The sequence below is a fragment of the Vicugna pacos genome, chromosome 15, assembly GCF_048564905.1.
Source record: "Vicugna pacos chromosome 15, VicPac4, whole genome shotgun sequence".
Taxonomy (NCBI): domain Eukaryota; kingdom Metazoa; phylum Chordata; class Mammalia; order Artiodactyla; family Camelidae; genus Vicugna; species Vicugna pacos.
In genome coordinates, this window is record NC_133001.1 from 50516038 (window position 1) to 50528273 (window position 12236).

At 42.3% G+C, this 12236-nt stretch overlaps 1 long non-coding RNA gene across 1 annotated transcript; it reads right to left on the bottom strand.

Moving 5' to 3' along the window:
- Nucleotides 1-2908: 2908 nt before the first annotated feature.
- Nucleotides 2909-9196, bottom strand: LOC140685913 (uncharacterized). Its single transcript, XR_012059373.1, has 3 exons — nt 9063-9196; nt 5697-5980; nt 2909-3246 (listed from the first exon to the last, which is right to left on the bottom strand). It is a non-coding gene; the product is annotated as an uncharacterized lncRNA (long non-coding RNA).
- Between the last annotated feature and the right edge of the window lie 3040 nt (nt 9197-12236).

Consider the following 12236-nt stretch of genomic DNA (forward strand, 5'->3'; position numbering starts at 1 on the left):
TTGTATTTTTGGAAAAAAATGTGTTTTTCCTCTTTATCGGTCTAGTTTCACAGAAGTTATATGTAAATACATGGAATACAAACATATATATAAGATATCATACATACATGCCCCATCATATGTTTCAGAACCTAGTGAATTATTCTCAGTCACTCCTAGATTTGTTTAGGTCAGAGCACAGCTCACACAGAGATTTGCTGGGATGGCACCTTCAGGAAAAGAACAAAGCTGCCTGAAATTGGAGGTAACTGATTGAAGGCTGTGGCCGCCTCAGGTCCCACCAGCCCACTCCGTGGCCACATGGATCAGTATCTCAGCACTTCCGTGACCCATCTGTGGCCCACTGCTGTGGAGAGGGCTGGGAAGCCGGCCCTCAATCCTTTTTTATGGTTTCCTTGATCTGCTAATTTCAGAACAATAGGCATTAAAACGTCCTACATGAATGTGGATTTCTCTTATAATTTGTCAGTTTTCCTTTGCAGATTTTGAAACAAGATTGTGAAAGGACTAAAAACCCGTGGTTCAGGACCACTTAAGGATTATAATCTTTATTAAATATTTTCCCTCTGTGTTGTCTTGCTTAGAAATCCTCACTTTAAAGTCTCTCTTGCCTAAAATTAACATTGCTGTTTCGGCACTTGTACCACAGCCATGTGCCTGGTGTAGACACGAGAGTCACTTTAAACTGTGCCTTCTATGTTTCTCTCTGTTTTAGGTGTGCTGCTGGTAGGCAGTGCAGAGCGGGACTCTAGCTAAGGGTCTTCTCTGTTCATTTTCATTGCAATTATGTCTGCTGGAATGGTTTTGCATGCATATTTTCTATTTAGTGTTTCTTGGTGTTTCTTTCTATTTCTCTGTCCCATTTTTATTTTAATCAATTGAGTTTCCTTTATTCATTTTGTCCCTCTAGTATTTTTTTAATTGAAGTGTAGTTGACTTACAATATTATGTTAGTTTCAGGTGTACAACATAGTGAGTCAATGCAAAGTTCTTATAAAAGATGATTATATTCCCCATGCTGTACATCCCTGTGACTTACTTATTTTGTAACTGGTACTTGGTACCACTTATTCCCATTTCACTTACCCCCTCACCCTCTCCCGTCTGACCACTAGTTTATTCTCTGTATCTATAAGTCTGTTTCTGTTTTGTTATGTATGTTCATTTGTTTTGTTTCTCTAATATTTTAATATGTGTATTTCCTGTTTAAGTTTTGATAATGAAAACTCTTAAATCATTGCCCTGCATATCAACCTCCAAGCCTGTTGGTATTTATATCCTTTACCCCAACAAGATAAAAACTCAGTGACGCTTCACTCTCCTCCTCTCTCTAACCCTATCATCCTTCTATCTTAAGATCCAGATTGGTGCTAAAATATTTTTAAATTATGCCAAAATAATCACTTCAACTGTAAGTTTTATTGGTTTCCATGTTTGGGTGGTATTGTTTCATTTGTTATGAGTTATTTATCTATTCATTCCAAGGCCCAACTTCTTTAAAAACTGTATCTTCCTCTTTCTTGAATCTATTACTTATTTTGCCAGAATCTATGCTGAAGGTTCTGAGTGGTAAAGTTTACGAGTCCTTGCGTTGCCCCGAACATCTTTACTTTGCCCTCTTATTTGCATTTTAGTTCTAATCAGTTTTAGGACTTCAGTTTCAAAACAATGTTATCTCATAACTTTGAAAAACTGTGTTCCTTTGTTTTTAAGCATCCAACAGTGCCAAGGAGAAATTCAGTGATAATCTAATCTTCAGTTTTCTGAAGATACCCTGATTACTTGTTTTCTGTATTTGGAAACTTAGAAGAATTTCTCTTTTCTTTGATTCTGAGCTTTTACCAGCATAGGTCTGGATGTCTTTCTTCCTTCTTTCCTTCCTTCCTTCCTTCCTTCCTTCCCTTCCTTCCTTTTCTTTCTTTCTTTCTTTCTTTCTTTCTTTCTTTCTTTCTTTCTTTCTTTCTTTCTTTCTTTCTTTCTTTCTTTCTTTCTTTCTTTCTTTCTTTCTTTCTTTTCTTTCTTTCAATTCATCCCAAGCAGCACTTTTTGGGTCTTCAAATTTAAAAATTTTGTCCCTTCTTTGGCTTCTGGAGAGTAAGATGTGACCTACCTCTAGGACATCCCTGCTGACAATTTCCTGGAGAGGGGCAACTCCTTAGGTAGGACCCAGTGCAAGGCTGAGAACCAGAATAATGCCGAGGACCTCAGCCCTCCCAATGCCAGGGCATTAGCATTAACTTCCCCTACATGCCCAGACTCTGTCCCCAGCAGAGGAGTATGGAGGGGGGTTTCCCAAAATGATGGCATAATTTTTATCCAAGAGATGGAATAAACCCTCAAGAGACGACCTAAATTGTAAGATCAGACTAAGCTTCATACCAGATTGAAACGTGGGGCTGGATAGTTTTCATTTTGTTCGCTAAGGCGTGCGTGTAAAAATGCGTGTGTTTGGCATGTGTGTGGTTTGTTTTATTCTGGCGATCCAGCACGTGGAGGTTCTGGAGCAAGGCCATTCAGCTATATGCAGATTTTTTAAAAAATTACATTTTTCTCTGCAAATCCAAGTTGTGAGAGTTCACCTTGTGACTTCCTCCTATAGCAGCCTTTCAATACATTATAATGAGGAGAAAGATGAGTAGGAAGAAGAGGAAACTGGGATAAAATCCCAGGAAATTACTTCACCTGACATTTAACTGACTCCTTGGTCTGTCCCGACCTAACTTCAAGTATTATTTCTCATTTCTTCCTTTAATCTACCCAATCCCTTTCCAAGGGTCGTTTCTTCCAAAACCAGACTCGGAAGATGTGGCACAGCTTCGTAATCAGGAAATTGCTCTTTTATTTGAAGCAGGGGTCTCCCCTTCCTCCCATCTGTCCTAATGCCTCTCCCCAACCCGTTTTTCTTCCCTTCTTTGTTCTGGGTTCTTAGACTCTGAGCATCCAGGGCTGAGCCTCAGTGGGCACAGAGAATGGGAATTGAAAGTGGAGATGAGAGAAACTGGAGCATCAACCTGGCAGAGACGTGAGATCAGATAAGAACCAGCAGGCAGAAGCGGAAAGAACCGTCTGTTCAAGTGGCACAAAATGGCCTTTGTGTGGAACCGCCATTGCTGGGGGTTGAGGAAGTAGCCCCGGCCTGGTGTTCTCAGGAATTCCAGAACATCCCAACTACGGCCTCTGGCCTTGTTTGCTTATCAGCTTCCTCTCTCCGCAGGTGTCAGGCTCCAGGCGGCTCAGCCACAGCACCTATGAAGAGGGGAAGAAAAACTCTGGTTATAAAGCAAATTTCTTTATGGAGACAATTCGAGAAACTTCCACTGAGTGTTGGCTGCTGTGTGCCTGGCAGGGAGGTTTCCCTGGGAGGCGCCGGGCCTGTGGGACTGTGTGCACTGAGGCCAGAGGGCACGACTGTGCACACATCAGAATAAACTGGCAATGTCATGGGTGCCATGGTGGGAACAGAAAATCCCTACCCAGAGATGAGTTTCCATGAACTCTCTTCTGATTTATTATTAGGTGAGCCTGCCTGGGCCATGCTTTGCTCTAACCACCCCTTTGTGCCTTTCAGCCTCTTTCCTGTGTGCCCCCGGAGAACCCTGCTCATTCCTCTTCTGTTGTCTGTGGTATTTTGTCATGAGGATTACAGGTAGTTCTTGAGACTCCTGAATATTATGTGGTTGCTTTAACACAGCTATTTTGAAAACTGTCATCATGTAAGTTGTTTTCCTTACCAAGTAACAGCAGAACACGTTCACCCCATCCCTCAGATCCATGTCACCCAGATGACCAGCCTTTCTTGAGCCTCCAGGGAAAGTCTGAGGGTTGGAACTGGGATCCAGGCACACATTTTAAGGCCTTCAGGTCTCCGGGACAAATCGAGTCAGCTGCATCGACATATCCTGCTTCAGTCTGGGCCTGATCCTTGACCACCTGTGTTCTGGCTCTGTGTACTGGAGCCCTTCCTCCTTAGAGGGCTGGGCTCTACGTGTATGACTGGATGGGGTGTGTCTGTGCCCCTCCCCTCACAGTGATGCCCTGAACAGCTTTTACAGGCCTCTGCAAAGATGCGTGAAATTGGATCATACATTGGAGTTTCCATCCCACCACCCAGTGAACTTGGCAGGGACAGAAGCATTCGTTCATCTTCCTGGGGCTGTGTTCGCCCACATGGAGCCTCCCCTTCCATTCCTGGAATGGCCCGTCATCCTCTCCCTTCCCTCTACATGTGAGTTCCCGGCCAGCTGGCCCCGCCCTTCCATCACAGCCTCACTGGAACCCTCTTTCCTCCGTCCCTCCCCCTTGAGCCCCCGGCCGCTGCAGCCTGCTCTCAGATGCCTTCGGCCCTTTGCATCTTCAGGTTGCTGCATTTCCAGACCTGCGTTCAAGTTCAAGATGACCTCGACCCTCTCCCTGCCAGTTCTCCTCAACCTGCTCACACTCCCTGATGCTTCCTAGAAGCCAGAGAAGCTCAACAACATAAGGAGCTGACCCAGTGTGGACACCCCCTCTGCCAGCAGCCCTGCCTGAAGGTGTCCTGTGACCATGGAACCCCCGCCACGCAAATCCCTCCAGTTACAGAGCATTCTTCCTCAAAACCAAAGAGAAATAAAAAGGACCTTGAAAGGTTCCTGGAACATGCATCCATCATGATACATGTGTGAAACGGGGCCAGGAAGCTGCAAGGCGCTGCCCAGTGGCTCAGCCAGTTGGCTCAGTTTCAGGGCTGGGACAGCTATGCTGCCTTCCAGGTACTGAGCGTGTCCAACCCCAGTGTCACTCAAGCCTGAGCTCTGCCTCCTTGTAATGTCACCAAGCCACATCACTATCCTCTGGGGCCACAGGGAACCCAGTTTTCTTCTCTCCCTGGGAGACCGTGCACAACTGCTCTTTATGGAAATTATTGTCATGGGTTCCCGGAGCCTTCTCGTCCCCAGACTCAGCGCCCCACAGATGATCCGTAAGTTGACAAGAGGCTTTTCCTCTTGCCTTCACCCAACCTGGATTCCTTTGTTTACTGGTTCATAAGCTGCGCTTTTTCTCAGGTCCATTTTCCAGGACCCCCCCTCTGGAAGCCGGACCTGAAAACCCACCTTCTCCGATCCCTGCTTTATTCTGTGGCAGTTCCGTAGCCTCACCCGGAAATCCTTCTAGGGTCGTCATCATCCTGACCGTGTCACTTGTGGCTTTTTCTTTTTCTTGAACACACTGATCTTCTTGGGGGCAGGGACTCGTGTTGCATGGCTTATGTGTAAAGAAACCCATGTGCCTTTTTCATCAGTGCCTCCTGTCTAACTTCCTAATTTGTCCAACTTCACGTGAGGAAAGTGAAGCCCAGGGAGGCTGGGTGATTCCCAAGTTCTCCTAACTGAGTGGTATCAAAACTTGGACTGAAACCCAGCTCTCTGGACTCTCATGCCAGTACTTTTTCCAACACATTCCCTGGGCCCACAGAGAAATTCAATACACCAGTTCTTTATGTAAGTTCAGGTATCTGTGTATCCTCTGAGTAACTTGATCGTCTCTCTTTAACACCATAACAAGTTCATTCATCGTCTCTGATTGGGCCTTTGTATATTTTCTCCCGTTGCAAAGAATTCTGCACAGATGCTCATTTAATAAGTGCTCTTTTGATGACAATAGTGATTTTTTAGGACAATGATGCAATTCTAGAGAACAAGGCTGGAGATCTTACTCACATTCCCACGTTCACTATCACCAACTTCAGAGCAGTTCTGCTGATGGGGAATACCGCTGTACTGCAGTATACGCTTTCTCCAGTCAGTCCACTGCAGCCACACTCAAATTTTCAGTTCCTCAAATAGAAAATAAACTGAATAGATATTAACAAAGCAATCTCTCCACTTCTTTGAAAATCGCCAACTCGCTGAATTTTTCTCTTACGGTTGATAATAACCATGAAGAAACCAATCATAATTTCTCCTCAGCCTCTGAAATACATCACTTGGAGAATCTTTCCTCACTGAGAAATAAAATGAGGAGAAAAATCATATTAGAGACTAATGAACTTACAGAGTATTACTTTCCTTACTTGGTAACCTCAGGGTATGAGGTTTGGAACCAATTTTTAAAATGTGGACTAAAGGATATGTTTCCTTAAAATCCTGAAGGCATCACACTAGAGTGATAACTTTTTTTCTTTTCACATTTATGAGTTTGGGAACAGAAAAAGTCTTTTTTTTTTTTATTTTCAGGTATCTTTAGCTTCAATCACATATTCTAGCTACTGTCACTAAGCCTAGGGACTGACCCAGATTGAGAAAAAGAGGACATCTGTTCTAAAGGCATGAACATCTGGAGCAATAAATGTGGCTGCAGCTCAAAGTGGAGGCATCACCTCTTCCCGGAGGCCTGGACAGAGGGCTTCACGGGGGGCTGGGCACACATTGAGGCGACAGTGGCTCCTTGGAATCCTAGCGGCCATTAGCTGGATGGGTCCTGCAGAGTCAGGCATAGACTTCAGTGACTTCAGAAGCCAAAAGAAAGCGGTAGTGGAAGCCTTAGGTGTGTCACCAGGCAGGGCTGACTCTTGACTAAATTGGCGGCATGATTTGAGAGTCAAGAATAAGCTAGCTTTGGACCAGTGTTCCCAGTGTACCGATAGGCTCTCTGGCCACCCACGAGAGAGCCTTCCTTAAGGATCTGCTCGCAGGTTTTGTGTGTCCCTTTCAGAATATGCATGTCTCATCCTCTAGAAAGTAAGGCAAGCCGGGCTGCAGTGGAGTGTCTACTGCCCTTACTCAAAACAAGACAGAAATGTTGGATTTAAATGGAAAAACAAAACACATTAGCTAGCAATTGTAAATTCACAGCCTACCTTGAGATCAAGAAAGAAAAATTCCAAATTGAAAAAAAATTAAGAGAGGAATCTTAAAATTGGTAAGTGACAGTGAAAACTGAAAAGTGTCATAGGGAAATTGTAACCTGCTACAGGCTTTAACAGCTGGGACTAGGGACTAATGCCCACACAGAGAGGGAAATCCAGCCAGCAACCCCATGTGGGTGGGCAGCTGGGACTGAGTGGCCTGAATTGATTCTGCAGCCACTAGCACTACGCCATTTGTAAGAAAATCACTGCCTGCAATCCAAGAACACTGTAATAAAGCTTCCTATCCACTAGGCCAGGGGATGAAATAGACACACATGCGAATAATCGGAACACAGTATGGGGTCCGAGCTTATTAAGCCACCTTAGTTCAGGACCCAAAAGAAATAGGTTAACATGAACATTAGTCCAGTACACTTAAATCCATAAGGTCCCAGCAAATGCAAATGAGAAACTGTCACCTAAAGCAAGTCACACGTGTGTCCCATGGAAAAACATCCTCACTGACAACAAGATCATAGCCAAAGTCACAAACCATATGAAAAGATGAATGACCAGGAAGAAGAGGCAAGAGGAACAACAAATAATCCTGGAGATAACGGGACAATTTTTAAGCATTTAAGTGTTTTAAATGCTTGCAGAGATAGAAAAGCCAATAGAAATCACACTGTAAGGAAAAGTCCATATGAGAAAAGAAAAATAAATTCTAGAAATACAAGTCAATGAAAAATTCGTAACACCCCAAACATGGACACTATGCATTCTTTCCATGTGCACAGGAACTGTTTCTAAAAATAACTATGTATTAAGACACAAATGAAAATGTGTTCTTTGATGAAAATGCAAGTAAAACTAAAATAAACTATATATATATTTAAAAAATGGTATATGTGTGTGTGTGTGTGTGAATATATATTCTTTTTTTTTAATTTCAAAGCTGGAGAGTTCCAATTTCCAGTTCAACGTGAAAAGAATTTAAAAGCTTCACTCCCATCTGCACAACAACAACAAAAAAGTTGAACAACCTGATAATCAGCAACCTGTCATAGATCTATTAGAGAACTGAGGTTATGGGGCCGGAACACTGGAGAGACAGGCAGACGCAGAGATTCACAGCTTACTAGAAGCAGAAGGCAGAAGTTGCATGTGAGCCCCATAAGGACACTTAGCTAGCAATTGACTAACTACTGGAAGCTAAGCGAGGACTTGCTTGAGAGAAACTCCTAGGGACCTAGCTTTAGAGGGGCCCCCTCACTTACAGGAGTGAGATGTAATTATAGGATTATAGAATGTTTCCCCTTTCCCAGCATCTTACCACACCATCACCAAGGTTCTCATATAATAGCCAGAGATTATAGCCAAAAGAACTGCAAGACTCAGACCCTGTTTAAGAAGGAGTCTCTAAGGAAACTCAAAGGTAACAGGAGACACAAAACAAGGACACTAGAAGAAATTTTAGCCTCTAACACCAAAGCTACAGGAAAAATTACCAGAGCCTAACTCCTAGCCAGATAAATGTAAAATCCCACATCTCAGTTCTGTTTACCTAATGTATCATGTAGGCTTTCAAAAATAAATTTTACAAGAAATGCCAAAAAATGAGATACAAATAAAAACACACATACACACACAAAACAAACAAACAGTGTTGAAGAGACAAGGCAAGTGTTAGAGCCAGACTCAGATATGAGAGATTTTGTAATTATCAGACAAGGAAATTAAAATTTAATATGCTAAACATTCTAGTGGAAAGGTTAGACAACATGCAAGAATGGATGGGAAGCTCTTAAGAAAGAATAAAAAATGCTAGAAATTAAAAACACTGTAACAGAAATGAAGAAGGCATTTAATGGATTCATCAGTAGACTGGACATGGCTGAGGAAAGAATTGGTAAGCTTGAAGATAATGTTGATAGAAACGTTGCAAAATGAAAATTCTTCAAAACTGAAAAACACACTCCCATTGCTTTTAAGAGAAGGCCAAGTAGAAGTTATAAATGTTTATTACCTAATAACAAAGGAAGAGCTACACTGTATAATGTTTAGATTACATATCACAGTTGATGGGGTATAACTAAACAGCAATTAGAAGATAATTTGTTAAATCCATTCATTCAGAAATAAAAATGAGTCAAGTTTTCTATTTAAAAAACTAGAAAAAATGGAAACATAATACCCTCCTCAAAAAGAAGGAAACGAGAAACAATAAAGGGCTCACGTTGGTAATTAAGTGTTCCAACCCGGAAGTGACGCCCATCTGCCCACAAACCATTGGCCAGAACTGGTGAGATGATGCTGTAAAAGGGGCAGAGAAGTGTCGTCCTCCCGGTGGGCAGAGGAGAGAAGAACCAGGAGTGATTCAGCAGGAAAAGCTTCTACTACCCATGGGAGCATAAGAGCTCCCAGTTGATCGTTGATATCCCACTATTGAATAGAAAAAAATGAAGCACTAATAACACAATGTTACTATCCTAGGTGATGGGAACATGAATGCTTGTCATACTATCCTTTGTATCTGTGTTCCCTAGAATGGCATAAGCACTTCTCAGTCATTACTTTTTAGTGTGAATTAGACCGTCAGCGCTCGGATCAGGACAAAAGATAGCAAAGAGGAAACGGATGTATGCTGAAATCAAACTTTAATGAAAAATTCCTGTTCGCTTTCAACAGCTAGGATAAGCTCCTTAGAAGACCAGAGAATCCCCGTAATGGCCGCCATCTAAATCTACTGTCTCGGCGGGAGGGTATAGCTCAAGTGGTAGAGCACATGCTTAGTTAGCTTGCATGAGGTCCTGAGTTCAATCCCCAGTACCTCCTCTAAAAGTAAGTAAAATAGATGGACCTAATTACCTCTCCCCACGAAAAAATAAATTGATAAAAATAAATAAATAAATCTACCATCTCATGCCCAAATCTACTGTCAACCCGAAGTATTCACAATACCCCAAGTAAATCCACATCCTGATGTATTCGTGATTTCTAACTTTCCCTTTTCTTCCCCTGAATCAGTCCTACTCAGGAACAAAAAACAATTTTTCCTGGAAGCCCCCCTCACAGACTATGTTAAATGCCTGTCCCTCGGTTCCTTAGCAGACTTCTCATACTCACAAGGCAATTTCTTAGGTATTTTCATGTTTAACTTCCCACCTGGACAGTGAGTTCACAAGAGCATCCTTACTGGTACCTCTAGCACCTATCAGAGTGTCTGACATACGGTAAGTGCTAAGTAAATCCTGAAATTGTAAAAAGACCAAATTTGTTCCAAACTTCGGTGGTGTTTGGAAGGAGAGAAATAAAGGACAAAGAAAACCTGACCATCTCCAGGAAATTAGCATCGAATAACCACGCGTGCCACTTTGGCAACGAACAGAAGCGAAATATTCTGCTGAAGTTGTTCTGCTACATGAGATAATGACGTTTCAGTCAGCTTTTTCACACAGTCCTTTCACATCTGTCATTCCGTTTGATTCTCCCAAAATTCCTCTTGGGTAGGCAGGGCAGGCTTCATTACCCATGTGAACAAAGAAAAACACTGAAACAAGAGGAGTTTACTCACCTGCCCCCAAATCAGACAGCAAATAAAGCAGAGCTGTTTCTAGCACCCAGGATTTAGGACACGCTCTTCCCATCAGATCTCTCTGTCTGTTGACAATAGCAGTTTCAGATTCTTGTCTCTGGAATCAGCCTGGACCTTTCTCTAGATAGACTCGTCCCTCTTGGGTGAAGCCCCAATGCAGGCCAATAGAGTAGTCCAGGGATTTATGAGAAGTTATGGAGAAAACAGGAAAATCTACATAAAGATATACAACAAGATGACACGTTAGTGCTCAAGTCAGAATTTCGGTACCAGAGAGAGAAACCAGCCTGGAACCAGCGCACCATGTTTCAAATCCCACCTCTTCCGTTAACTTCCAAATCACCTTTCCTTCCTGGGCCTCAGTTTCTCAAAGGCCCCTTCTGCCCTGAGATCCTTCACAGACCCTGAAATGGCTAAACATATGTTATGAAAGGTAATGTTCCTTTTATTTCTAAAAACAAACAAATGAATAATAAATTCGTGAAAGGCTGTGTAGAGATGAAATGTGGAAGTCGGAAACCCAACTGCATTTGCATTTATGTGTAACAACAGAAAAATCACCGTATTTTTAAAAATCTTCCACTTCCTCTCCCATTAACAGATGGGAAGCAGTTTGATGGAGTTTCTCAGACGAAGCAGCTGCCATCTGAGCAGTCACACCACATGAGTGACACTAATGAGGCAGGTGAAATATTCAAGAGCCCAAGAAATCACTGCATCTCTATTGGGGTCATAGTTGATATGCTTGTGAGTTAGTCCTCAGCTCTAAAAATAGAATCTGCAAATAATAAGCCTCATAATGGTGATGACTATTATTTACAGCTTGCCCCAGCCTCCCAGGCAAGTGTCCTGGGAAGGACAAAAAGATGCTTAGTATAATTAAAACAAAGAAAATGTAAGGTGTTGGCACATGACAAAAGGAAGTGTTTTAACATCAGAAGCCGAGAACGATTTGTTGGATTTGATTAATAATCACTAATGTGGATTTTATTTAAAATTGCACAGCTAGGGAAGCACGTGGTAGGAGTTTTGTTTTATTCACACACAAAAAAAGCACCTTGAGATTGATTTTCTATGAAAAGGATCCTATAATGTTCTTCCAGGATTGATGACACTTTTAAATTCTACTTTTCCAGAAATAGCTTGAAAGGGCAATTTTTCTAATCCCTGGATTTTGAGGGATTCAGTTTAACTCAGATCAACTCAATAAACATTTAGCATTAAGTGTACATTACATTTCAAGCACTGGGAACACAGATATTTTATTATATATATAAAATATATATACATACATGTACCTATACGTTTATATGAGATGTATGACATATATAATATCTATAACATTCATAAATTCCAGGAGCTCAGGAAGTGATGGGCAGAATTAAAACTCTGTGAGATAAAGCACGTGACTACAGGGCCTGCGTATCCTGAGGATCAGAGTTTGGAAAGTACTTCACTACAAGGTGATATTTCTCCCCCGCCGGAAGAGTAACTTGGAGTTCATCCATTTGATAAGGGAGAGTGGGGCATTCCAGGAAGAGGACATAGCAGGAACAAAGGAATAGAGGAATGATATAATTGAGTTAAGAGTAGAAAAAATGCAGCAGAAAGAACAAAAAAGGACCGATGATTAGTGACTGTATGAGTCCTCCAAAGAATGGAAGGCTTTGTCCTGGGGCACTCCTGAGGGGTTTGAATAAGGGGGCTGCCGTGACCATATAAGCCTCTTAGAAAGGTCACTGGAGCTCCAGGATGGACAGTGGGTTGGATGAGCTGAATATGAAGGCAGGGGACCAATCAGAATGCTGTCAAAAT